The sequence below is a fragment of the Pogona vitticeps genome, chromosome 2, assembly GCF_051106095.1.
Source record: "Pogona vitticeps strain Pit_001003342236 chromosome 2, PviZW2.1, whole genome shotgun sequence".
Taxonomy (NCBI): Eukaryota; Metazoa; Chordata; class Lepidosauria; order Squamata; family Agamidae; genus Pogona; species Pogona vitticeps.
The window spans coordinates 140,008,049-140,021,353 of NC_135784.1; the positions used below are offsets into that span (position 1 = coordinate 140,008,049).

Below are 13,305 nucleotides of genomic sequence, written 5' to 3' on the forward strand. Positions count from 1 at the left end.
ATACACAAATAGGACAGACAATGTCCTGAAGAAAAGACGGCAGCCAAGTCCTTGTAAAAGAAGAGTTAAATTGTAAAAATAACAGTGGCAATGCTAAAGTCTACAGGTGTTATGCCCTTCCCTTGGAACGCGGCAGTATTTTTCCAGCGACTCTCCAAAGCCTGCACATGCAGTCTATCATTTTAACAATATTTTTATCAATTTTATAACAACAAGCAAAAACAAATGTTTAAAAACATTGTAAAACAGATGGAAATTATTCAGTCATAAGATCGTGAGTTTTCATGGACTTAATATTAATAGATCATATCAAGATTTCATAGTGCCATTGTCTGGACATGTAGTCTCTTCTGGTACATCTTTTTACAGGCTCCCATAAGACTATGGGGAAAAACACAGAATGTTACTGCACAGTATGTCATTATAACAGTTTCATTCTACTTTAATTGCCATTTTCTCAGACTGGTGCAACGTTGATCTTTAAAGTGCTACAATGTTTTGCCTTTTCACCCTTTACTTTTCTCTCTTTCCTTTTCCCAGCATTCTGAAACAGATAGCTATTTGTTTGGTAATTGTTATACAGTATTTCTAGCAGATCGTAAAGTCTGAAAAGAAGGTGAAATGTTGATTTACATCCTGCAGATGAATAACATCAATTATTTCTTGAACACTTCGTCTTTGTAATTTCTAATTTGAAACACATACCCTTACATTTGTACAGCAATTGTCTGCATTGGCTTATGCTCAGTTTTCAAACTAAAACGGGAAAGAGGTGACAAACCTTTCTGTGCAAGCTGATGCGTATGTATTTCCTTTCTTTATCCCCAAAAAGCAAGTAATTTTTTAAAATCGGAACCGAAACTAAGGCGGAATTAATTGCTTGATTCTGCTTTCAGATTCCAGGATGCAGTAGTCTGTGTCGCAGCAAAACAAGGGGCATTTAAAAAGGAGTTATTGTGATATAAGCTTAACTTTAAAATATATGCATATTATATATGCATATTATATATAATTTTGCAGAACAAAACCCTTTTGCTCAGCCGAACTGCGATTGGGAGTGGGTTTCGAGATCTACGCCATATACAAGAGGGTCCGGAGCTGCAGACCCCTTTTCAGAGGTATAGAAGAAGGGATCTTAACGTTGGTCGACAAGTCCTTTGAAAAGTCGTGGTTTTAGAAGACGAAGCTGTGTTTTGAATATTATACATGTGACTGGTGTATTTCTTTCTGTATTTCATTTCCACACACCCCATATGTCTGAAGAAGCGGACGTGACCTACGAAAGCTCCCATGAAAATATGAAGAGTTTTTAAAGCGCCGCGTGGCTTTGTGTTGTATCTTTCATCTCCCAGCATGCACAGCGCTGGTTCACTTTGGTTTTGGGGGGCGGGGCTCCAGACTTCCTCTTCAGAGCCCGGGCCAATCAGCGTGCCAGGACTCCAGGATTCCTCAACGCTCCATGGCGGCGCATTTCCCGTCATCCTTTTCACGGCGCTGCTGTTTAAAATCGGCGAATGCTAACAATGGAGGACGGTGCCTTTCAGGTGCCTCCGGGATTCGAGCTCTTCCTGAAAGAGGGCCGTGTCGCTACCTTCTCCCAATGGCCCTTCGTCTCAGACTGCTCCTGCACGCCGGACCGGGTGAGCGGTCTGGTTTTCCCCCAAACCCGGGACCGTTTGTGGACCTTCTCGATTGTGGGCTAAATCCGGCGCGTTACCGTGTGTGGGGGGGGGGGTAGTACGTGCAGCCGTCATTTTGGACTCCAGGCGCCAAAACGCCCCAGTTTGGAAAGGATAGGAAAAAAGGATTTGCACCTAATGCTTGCGCCTAAGTCTCAGTCTGCATAGCTAGTGGTTAGGAACGATGGGCTAGTTAGTCCTAGTGGAACTGTAGTGTGAAATATCTGAAGGGCGATGCGTTAACTTCCTCTGTGGAAGGACTTATTTGGACATAATTCTGTGAGGATCTGTCCTTAATAACTTTTTATTTGTTTAGTTCTCCCCAAGATAACAAAGGATCATGAATATTACTTTAGGCTGCCGCTGATAGAAGTATCCTCTATACTGTATCTAGACATCTAATACGTGTCTGGAAGAAGGCTAGGCTGGAGCCCTTCCTTCTGCTTTTAAGGACTTTAGGTATGGATTGTTGAGAAACTGGGCAATATAAAAGCAGAAGGAAGGGCTCCAGCCTAGCCTTCTTCCAGACATATATACTGTATATGAATTAAGACAATTAAGAAATCTTTTTTGTCAATTTAAATCAAAAAAATCATTTTAAAATTATAAGTCATTATTTAAATCAATTTTCATTTTTTTAAAAAATCAATTATTTTTATCCACCCTGATGAGGGAAGAAAGCAACCTAGGCTGAGCTGTGGACTCAAGGATTGTTCCTTAAGTATATAGCTGCTAGTTTAGCTAAAACTTTTCAGATAACTGCCTGGAGATGAAAAGCAGGTACCGTGCACACGATGCTGTTTTCATTGTTCTCTCTGGATCTGTATGTTCATTGAATAAGTAGATACTAGTAGATGCTTAGAGCCACAGAGAAATGTGGCCATATCATTTGTCTTATCTTTCTAGTTTGGGAGCCTTCAGTGTATGAGTACAAAGTGTTTCTCTTTGCTGAATACTGTTTTTACCTACTTCCTCTTTTTTCCCCCCACTGCCAACCCAATCTAGATGGCAGAGGCTGGATTCATTCACTGTCCAGCTGAGAATGCACCTGATGTGGCTGAGTGTTTTGTATGCTTTAAGGAGCTGGAAGGCTGGGAGCCTGATGATGACCCAATGTAAGTACCATGACATTTGACTCCTAAAATTTGTAGTGTCACCAAGTGAGTCCAAATGGGATCTGCTGTGGTACTGAGAAAAACCTGGACAGCATAATGAAAAATTGCAAGGCTAATATAGGCAGGTGCTCATCTTTAATATAAGGTGCTATTAACTTACATATTCCCTCTTTATCAAAGGCTAGCACAATACAGCCACTCCAGAGATAAGTGAGGTAGTTTATCATAGGCAAATTATATTTGATCTTTCAACATTAGACACACTGTCCACAGCAGCAGGTGTTTTAAATGGTATGTGTACTGTTTCCAAAGACTGTGGATTAAACTTGTGCTGGTCAGCCCTCTGCGGCACAGTGTGCAGAGCATTAATCAAATTAAAAACCCCTGGTTGCTCTGCAAACCCATAATACTATTTAGCACTTTATTTTGTTTTGGTATTTTCAAAAAGTTGTGTATTTACAACTTGAAAACTGCCTGGGTGGTCAAATCTGGTGTTTTGGAGAGTTGTGTGACAGTAGCACATGTTCTGTTACTGTATATGTTAAAGTGGGTTTGTTTTAATATACAATCTGCTTTTACAGTCCTTGAGTTTCTACTGCTTTTTCCTCAGTACCCTAAGTGGCTGACAGGAATTGTTACAAGATCAGCTAGGGTACTGCAATCTGTGTACCTGGCTTCCTTTTTTGAAAAAAATCCAGGGTATACTTCCTTTAAAATATCTGCATTTTTATAGCCTTTTCCTCAGGCGAGGAAAACATAGAAGCAGTTATGACCATGAAAGTCCTATTGGGTTGATTTCCTTTCTTGAACCTTCCAAAAAGTGTGTGTGTGGGGTTGTGTGCAAGCTTTCACAATTGCCAGATAATTTCAGAAGATAAGGGAGAGGAATGGGGAAGAGACAGATGAGCAAAAGGAGGCTAGATCTTAGTGTCATCATTATCTTACCCTCATCCTGTCCCAGTTACAGAGGAGGCAATGCGAACCAGCAGATATTCAAGTGTTGCTACCTGTAGTTATATGCCAGTGATGTTCAACTGCAGTAGAAAACAACCTCCGTCATAAATTTGAGAACATAGGAATGTTTTCATTCTCCAGCTTCATGTAAACATCAGATCTAGCTATATTATCTTATGAACCTGTGCATTATGTATGCTAAGATTTTAAGGATAGAAATGGAGATGTATTTGGCAAGTATGGAATACAGTATTCTGTCACTTATGGAGCACACTTTCCTGGGCAACTTACCAGACTCGGATCTCTTCCAAAACCCAGGAGAGAAGGATCTATGTATGTTAGCAACATTTTTTGTTGTGATGAAGTGCTTTCCCTCCCTTGATCTAGCTGGCAGATGCGGTGAATGATGTGTGAAGACCCAGATGAGGTTTTTGTGTTGCATTATCAGTTCTCTGCTTCTGTTCCCAGAGTGGGCTTGCCTTACACTTTCAGGTCCACTGCCTTAATACAAGTTTTCCTTCTAATTTCTAGGAAAGAACACCAGAAGCACTCCCCCAACTGTGCATTTCTTACTTTCCAAAAAGATGTGGCTGACTTAACAGTGCAAGAGTTTTTGAGACTTTGTAAAGAAAGAATGATCAATATGGTTGTAAGTATGGCTTGCAGGGAAATGCAAAGTCATTTCAGCTTGCTCTTTTTCCCCAGCTACTTTATTTCAAAATGGCTGCATAGCACTACCACCCTTCTCCATTCCAAGTGGTACATGGTCTCATTCCTGCATAATCACCTTGAGGTGGTCTAGACCACTGGTTCTTAACCTCGGGTTACTCAGGAGTTTTGGACTGCAACTCCCAGAAGCCTTCACCACCAACTGTGCTGGCTGGGGTTTCTGGGAGTTGCAGTTCAAAAACATCCGAGTAACAAAGGTTAAGAACCACTGGTCTAGACTAGCCTGACTGCAGTTCCGAGAAAGCTTCTCTCTCCTCTCCAGTTTTTTATCTTTCTTGTTTCCTCGCCGTGAATTGTTCCTGTCTGTCTATCTGCATTAAAGGCCTTCTTTTGGAGTTCTTCATCCTGCTGGACATCTTATCTGTTACTTTCTGACAGGAGCTTTTTCTGTTTTTTTTTTCCTAGAAAAAGCAAGTAAACCAGAAAATCAATGAGATGGAAAAATACGCTGCTAACATTCGCAATGAAATCATCTCCCTACGGTTGTAAAGTGTTTTCTGTGCCTTCTGGCGCTGTGGGTTTGCTCTTTATTGACTGTCTTGATGGGGTTGTTTGAGCACCAAAGCCGAATTGCTGAAAACTTGCAACTCGGTCCAAATACCTGAATTTTCTTCATCCTCTTTCCCCAGTTTTTAAAATAAATATTATTGATTTTCAAATTATTGCACTCTGATAGCTTCCTAACTAATGCTGCTTTAGGGCTGTAACTAGACTGTAAAGCTTAAAGCAGTGATGGCGAACCTATGGCACGCGTGCCACAGCTGGCACGCGGAGAGCTCTCCCTCCGCACGCAAGCAGGGTGCTTTATTGTGCAAAAGCATGCCAAGTTGAGTATCCCTTATTAAAAAAATACATGCATATCATTATTTTAAAAGTTTGTATAAATTACCTGGCTTCAGACTACAGTGGTGCCTCGCTTAACGGGCACCCTGTTTAATGACGAAATCACATAGCGATGAAGATTTTGCGATCGAATTACGATGTTCCCTATGGGGGGAAATTGCTTTGCAATGATCGGTACCCTGTTTTGCTTACCGATCATTGCAAAGTGATGATTTTTTAACAGCTGATCGGTGGTTCCAAAATGGCCGCCGGGTTAAAAAAAAAAGGCCGCCCGCTGTGTTTTCGCGCCGATTCCTCGCTTACCGGGTACGAAAATGGCCGCCGTATTGAGGATTTTTGCTTTAAGGTGAGTTTTAAGCCCATAGGAACGCATTGAAGGGTTTCAGTGCATTCCTATGGGCTTTTTAAAATTGCATAGCAACAAAATCGCTTTGCAGCAATTTTTGCTGCATGGATTATCGTTGCTATGCGAGGCACCATTGTATGTGTACAATGTATTACTTTAATATTTTTTCCATTTACTAGAGTTAATGGTTATTTTTCAATAAAAAATGTGTCATTGAAAGTTCTGTTACTGTGTTTTTCTTTTAAGACAAAAGGTGTTCATTAGTTCAGACAACTGTATGAGTTTTTTTTTTCTAAACTTAAACCTCAGTATTCAGGTTTAATTGTAGTGTTGGCACTTTGAAAAAATAATTTGGTTTTATGTTGCCGTTTGGGCACTCGGGCTCAAAAAGGTTCGCCATCACTGGCTTAAAGGCTTCCAGCTGTCTTCTTGGTTTTCCAGCAGTGACTTTAATTGATTTGTCCTGAATGGCTAAGTGAAAATGACTCTTCTCGACCTCCACCTCCCTATTCCTCAAATTGGTGATGTAGAGAGCAGTTGGCAGGAGTAACACATTGATCTTAATTGTTGATAAATAAAATAGCATTTGGATGCTCTAGTATTTCATACCATGGCAACTTCCTGACATGCTTATAATGAATGGCAAGGGCATGTGGGATTTCATTGTGTCAGGAGAAGCTGATGCTAAGCTGCCTCCTGGAAATACCATTTTAATCTAATTACATGTATGGCCATCTAGAGCTGTAATGCTCAAATAGACTCTTTGGTCGTACTAATTACAAAGGCTCTCATAAAGCATTATTTGGCTCTTCAGATGGTTCAAAATTATGAAGTTTTATGCTGAAATGTGACTTGGCTTCCTATAAAGTTTAAAGGAGCTGGCAGTTTCTTTTTCCTACATGGGGAAAAGAACATCCATACATTGGGTTGTCCCTCCCATTCACCTCGATAGACAGGAACTAAAACTGTGAATGGGAGGGACAACACACTGGAAGGACATCCTTCTACCCCTGTACAAAAGGAACATGTCATGGTAAGGAGGTACAGTGAAGCAACTAACTCTGTAAATGATGTGTGTCTTTTTCACTCAGGACTGTATACTGCACTTGATTTTAATGCTGTCCTTCTTAGTCTATGAAATGGCAGCTCAAATTCATTGTAAGTGGAAAAAGTGTGCAAGTTAGGTCATATGCCAACTTTAATATTTCGTCAGGATATAGAGAGTGAATTGAGTGCTTCATTGTGGAGCCAGAGGTTGAGGGTTCAGTGCCTCTCAGGAGCACAGCCAGCCTGTGTAACCTTGGGCAAGCTGCACAGACACAGAGCACCTGTTAAAAAAAGGGAAATGCAAACCACTTCTGAGTGCTCTGTGCCTAAACAACCCCGGAAAGAGTTGCTGTATAAGTTGGAAGCTACGTGAGAGCATGGAATTGTTATAAAGGGTATGGTACAATTTTCATAGTGAGGTTGAAGAAAAAGAACAGTGCAAAAGGGATGTTCTTGCAAATCTTTTGAGGGGACATTTTTATGTCTGAAAATTGGGAGTAGTTCAACCTAGGAAGGAATCATAAAGGGGTTAGAAATTTTGTATACAGTTGCAAGGTGGTTGCATGAGGGGGAGGATTATGTATCCTTGTTAGTAAAGTGAAATTAAGTGGCAAACATGGGACAGGGTACTGAAATCTATGGGGAGTGTTAGAATGTTCATTGGCACCCATGAAGTAGAACTATAGTTTTGAAAGAAAGTCATCACTTGTGAAGGGACGTGGTGGCGCTGCGGGCTAAACCGCAGAAGCCTGTGCTGCAGGGTCAGAAGACCAGCAGTCGTAAGATTGAATTCACGTGACGGAGTGAGCTCCCGTCGCTTGTCCCAGCTCCCGCCAACCTAGCGGTTCGAAAGCATGCAAATGCGAGTAGATAAATAGGGACCACCTCGGTGGGAAGGTAACAGCGTTCCGTGTCTAAGTCGCACTGGCCATGTGACCATGGAAGATTGTCTTTGGACAAAACGCTGGCTCTATGGCTTGAAAACAGGGATGGGCACCGCCCCCTAGAGTCAAACACGACTGGACAAAAAAAATTGTCAAGGGCAACCTTTACCTTTACCATCACTTGTGAAATTTACTCTGCTTTGAAGTACAACTTCAAATTGAATATAGATGGCCATCCTTTTATTTCTCTGGATAAGAAGGCTTTTGTAAGCTTAGTTCTTGAGCCATTGTTGGTTGATTTTGTAGGACTTGGCTTTTTTCTCAAATAGTGCAGGCTTCTGAATGGAACATAGTTATCATCTGAAAAATGAGAGAAAACCTGCAAGCACTGCTATTTTTATAGTGGCCCACTGGTGTAACATTTACACAGTTTTAACTTTCTCCAGTGGACTAATTATTTCTTTTCCCACTTGGCCACAAGTATAAAATTTCTGTGTTGGTTCTTTAGTAGCTGGATGCCTTGGTAGTTTGATAATTTAAATAAATGGAGGACATTATGTTTGCTCTGTTCTTTTGCAGAGATAGGAGGTGTTATATGCAAAAAAAAAAGTCTGAATTTGAAATCCATACAGGTTTGAAAATGAATTGCAATGTGGCCATATACTAATTGAAAATGTAGTTGTGTCATTACTTCCCCCCCATTCTGCTAGGCCTCGAATGCACAGATTTATCAATCAGCTTCATGAAGGGTCTTCCACCTTCACTTTAAACTCTTGGGGTAGGATGAAGACCTTCTGCACAATCCTAAGGCAAGCTGAGCTTCATAGCACCACTGCCAGTTTTTTTGCCTGTGGTTTAATTAATTAGGACAAAGCAGTTACCCTGTCCTCTTTTAGTTCATCTCAGTGTGAGACAGGAGGTGGATTACAGGAGAAGACAGGAGATCCCACCACGACCATCCTATTGGGGAGACGCAGAGGCTAGAGGGAGGAGAAGGAAAGAGTAGAAAGGGAAAGGAGAAAGAGCCTGGAATGGAGAGTGAACGAAATGAGGAGGAAGGGATACCGGGAGGACCATGGAAGACTCCCACACTAGAAGGAGATCTTGTGTGGGGTGACAGCCAGGATGATGAGGCCGTGCCCCTGCTGGAAGGTGAAGCGGGACAGACTGTGAACCCGAACATCTTTGCAGATTGGCCGGGTCCATGGAACTCCAGTGAGAAGAACCCGTTCCTAGACGATGATTGGAAGACCCTTCACGACCCATTGTCCGAAGGAGAAAGACGTTGGAATCATATCATAGACACTGGTTCTTTGTTAAACACTCCAATAAATATCTCATCTGTTTCTAAACCACAAAAATATCTTGATTTCTTTGAAACAAAGAAGGAGTCTAAAGTCAAACCCTCACACTCAGAGTTTCCGGAACAAGTTCACTCATCTAGATTTCATTATTTTTGGGTTTGGTGCCTTTGAATGCCTTCAAGTGCAGTACATCCAGCAATGCTTACAAAGTAAATGGGCCCTGAAGAGGCTGAGGCACTTAGGAATTCCTTCAAGAATTAAATGGTGTGCACAATCAGATACAGTAGAGTTTTCTTTCATTACTCAAGTGGTACAAGCAGGGTGACAGGCACAGTGCATTGCGGGACAATGTTAAGCACACACATATTGAGAAAGAAGGGATTTGTGTGTCCACATGCTTGCAATAAATCCAGAAAATGCTATGGACACTAACCAGTCTGGAAAAAGATTCTGGACTCTTACCTGAGGACTCACTGAAAGTATGTATAAATGTATTCCTTGCAATTTTTAGGGAGTGGTTAGAAACAAAACTCAGGTTAGTATCCTACTGTTGATGGCATAAGATTTGTGTAACTTGCTAGAGGAAGGTCAGTTGAATTTCTCAGTCCTGTGCATGATCACATTCCCAAGTATGCAACTGAGCCATGCTGAATTAGCCATGGCAAGCTATGCAAATGTTATGTGAATACCAATAGAATTGTACCCAGAAGTATTATAGCACCACTGTAAATCTGATGTGCAAATCTGATTGTTTCATCTCAAAAAGAAGCCCCCCCCCCCAGAAAATAAAAAGTTCAAGTTTATTCGCGAAGGCTTTCACGGCCGGGATCTAATGGTTGTTCTGGGTTTTTCGGGCTCTTTGGCTGTGTTCTGAAGGTTGTTCTTCCTGACGTTTCGCCAGTCTCTGGCCAGCATCTTCAGAGGACAGCAACCTGTGCACAGGTTGCTGTCCTCTGAAGACGCTGGCCACAGAGACTGGCGAAAGGTCAGGAAGAACAACCTTCAGAACACGGCCAAAGAGCCCGAAAAAACCAGAACAACCAGTTCTCCAAGTGTTTATTTATTAGTTTCAGTAGGTTTATTTCCTCTTAAATTGGCATAGGATAATGTATTCCATAAAGGCTGAGATAGATAACACTGCATTGTTTTGAAAACAGCACTGTGGAGCTTCAAATTGCTCAATAAAAGTGAATAGACAGAAATCACTTTCTCAACACAGCATAACTTGAAGGCATTCAATGAAATGGAGTAACTAAATGTTCAGGGTAAACAAGGAATACTTAATGCAATACACAATTAAGTACTAAAATTCCTCACCACCAAATGTAATAAAAGGCTTTTTGAAAGGATTGGCAACATTTTCTGCATAAACAAACAATTCAGGAGATGCATAGTTACAGAATTGAATACAAAATTGTACTACCTTCAGTAGCTTTTAAAAGGTTGTTATCTATAAATTGAGAATGTATGTTTCTCTGCAAGGTATGATAGCTTGTGTTTGGCAGGTACAATTTTGCAGTAGATTGTCAGCATTGATAAAATGATGGATTGGAATCTAAACTAGCCCATCTAGTCTAATTGCACGGAATTGGGCATTTTATTTATTTATTTAATTTATATCCCGCCTATCTGAATCACATAGGACCACTCTAGGCGGCTTACAACAATGGCAATTTACAATAAAAATTAATACAATTTTAAAGTAGGGGAAAGGCAAGAACGAAGTGAAACGAAGACTAGGGCAAAGTAAAAATAGGGAAGGTCAGGAATTGACGGTGGGGACGGCCTGCCAGAACAGCAGTGTTTTTAATTGTTTTTTAAAGATACCCAGCGAGGGGGCGGCGCGAATGTCAGGGGGAAGGTTATTCCAGAGGCGAGGTTATTCCAGAGGCAGAGTTTTTAAGCCAATATTCGGTGTCTCTCCCACTGCCCCACTCGCCCACACTTGGACCCTTTGGAAATAAAATACTGTAGGTTCTTCAGCCCTGGACTAAATGGACCCCAGGGGTTTGGAGCCCAGAAGATCAGGGTTTTTGTGTGTGTGTGTGTGGGGGGGGGGGTTTTGAGACCAACTCTTTCTCACCACTGCTGGGGTCTAGATTGTGACAATTTGACATAAGGAAGCAGCACAGACAGGAAGACATATGCAAATAAACAGCTTGTTGCCATTTTTTCCTTTTGTGGACTATAAGAATAGTTGATATGGGAACAAGCTTGTAGCTGAGGATTAGCATAATGGTGGTGTTATAATAGCTTACATGGTGCTAAAAGACTTGCAATCTGTTCCAATAGAAAAAGTAAGTGGAAGCAAGTTGTTTTGAGCAATGCAGTAGTTTTAACTTCTTGCAAATGCTTTCAGATGTGGAAGGCATATATTGGGACTGGTTGGCAAAGGATCACCTGTTGCATAACTAGCCTCAGATTTTGGTTCTTTGTTAAAGCATCTTTTACTAGGTGCTGTCGGAGGACACAAACACCTTGATAAACAGACCACTCATTGCTCTGACTACTCATATTTGATATATGTTGACAGTGTGTAGCCCTGATGCAGCGATGTACTTCTGTCATTGCAGGGGATTAATCACTTTGTGAGACGCTGCAGAGTTCATAAAATCTCTCTCACAAAGGTGACAGGATAAATGTTTATTGGTTTTTTTTTTTTTAAACCAAGTTGTGCCTTAATGTTCCCCTCTGAGTGGCTCCTGCTGAGTGCTGATAGTGAGTGGGCAGTGCAGCTGCATTTTCCATGATGGTTTTTAGCTGTGCCTTTCACTTAGTGGTGAAGCTACAATGAACCTCCAGAGCAATAGCAGACAGAATAATGGAAATAATGGTGTACTTTCTTGGTGTACTTTCTGTAAATCATGCCCAAGATAGTTTTCTAGCATGGGGAGGCTGCTGTGGTCTCCTAGACAGGACCGGCCCTACTACTAGGCAAAGTGAGACAACCCACATAAGTTGGCAGATTTTGCTAGGGCTTTAGTTTAAAGGTAAAGGTAAAGGTTCCCCTTGCCATTTTTAGTCCAGTCGTGTCCGACTCTAGGGGGCGGTGCTCATCCCGTTTTCAAGCCGTAGAGCCAGCGCTTGTCCGAAAACAGTTTCCATTGTCACGTGGCCAGCGTGATTAGGGAACACTGTTTTGCCTTCCCACCGAGGTGGTGCCTATTTATCTACTCGCATTTGCATACTTTCAAGCTACTAGGCTGGCGAGGAGCTGGGACAAAGCGACGGGAGCTCACTGCGTTGCATGGATTCGATCTTACAACTGCTGGGCTTCTAACCCTGCAGCACAGAGGCTTCTGCGGTTTAGCAAACAACTATTATTTAGGCACTTGTTTTCCACAGAAAGAAAGGTGAGTGGTTTTTGAAGCAGCAGCATATTGCAGATTGTCTTGTACTGTATGATCTTTGCTACTGTCCATGTATTATTTATGTAGTGCAACCTATGTGTAGGTACTATACTTTGACAGAGAAGAAGTAGCACATGAGACTTGCGGTCAGGGGATGTGTTCAGAGGGGAAGTAGAACATGAGTGTAGGATGAAAATAAGTGATTGTTTTGATTTTATGTATTTGAGGCTTAGTTACAGTGTGCATGTGTTATGCTCTGTCAATTTGACAGGGTTTCCAAGGTATGTGAGATATTTAAGGAGTGGCTTTTCCACTGTCACCAGTTTCCATGGCCATGTGGAGATTTTAAATACGGTTTCCTGAATCCTAGTCTGACATTCCATCCACTGCAGCACACTGGCTTATGATATGGATTATAACAGGATATAGATATTGGGAGGCTTCCTTGATTTAAAGGATGTGGGTTACATAGAGGTGTTATGGGAGACTGTTGTGTGTTGAAGTGGCAGCAAGGGGAAAACGGTGAAAGTTGTTCCAGAGATCAAGAGACACCTGGGCAGCTGTAGGTATTTCAGATGGATCAATCACAGAAAGGAGTATGTAGGGGTTATAAGCAGAGAGAAGATGATAGTGAATTTTGAAAATAATTTATGGGCAGGAAACTTTTACAGGATCCATGAGTGAAAGGGTTTGAAAAATGGTTTTTGAGTTATGACCCCCTTTTTAAAATAGCCAATTAATCTGTGAACCTGCTACCATATTTGCATGAATAGGTAATTCCCTGACATGACGGTGCAATCAATGATGATGATCCCCCTCATAACCTGGCACAAAGTTTTCCTTGTTCCCACTGCAGAAGAGGTGGGCTGTTTGTTTTTATACCTCCTGGGGGTTTGTTGTGTGTCCCTCCCTTTTTTCCCCTCCTTTTCCTCCCCTTCTTTAAGCTCTCTGGAAATGATGCATCATCATTAAAATGCTTTTCTTATGAAAGCAGCAATTATATCTTTATGTTGGCGCTTCTTTTTTTAAAAAACTTTTTTATTAGTTTTTCATT

At 41.5% G+C, this 13,305-nt stretch overlaps 1 long non-coding RNA gene across 1 annotated transcript; it reads right to left on the reverse strand.

The window, feature by feature from the left end:
• Window positions 1–51: 51 nt before the first annotated feature.
• On the reverse strand, window positions 52–921 carry LOC140704577 (uncharacterized). Its single transcript, XR_012083842.2, has 2 exons — window positions 782–921; window positions 52–381 (listed from the first exon to the last, which is right to left on the reverse strand). It is a non-coding gene; the product is annotated as an uncharacterized LOC140704577 (long non-coding RNA).
• Window positions 922–13,305: the final 12,384 nt, after the last annotated feature.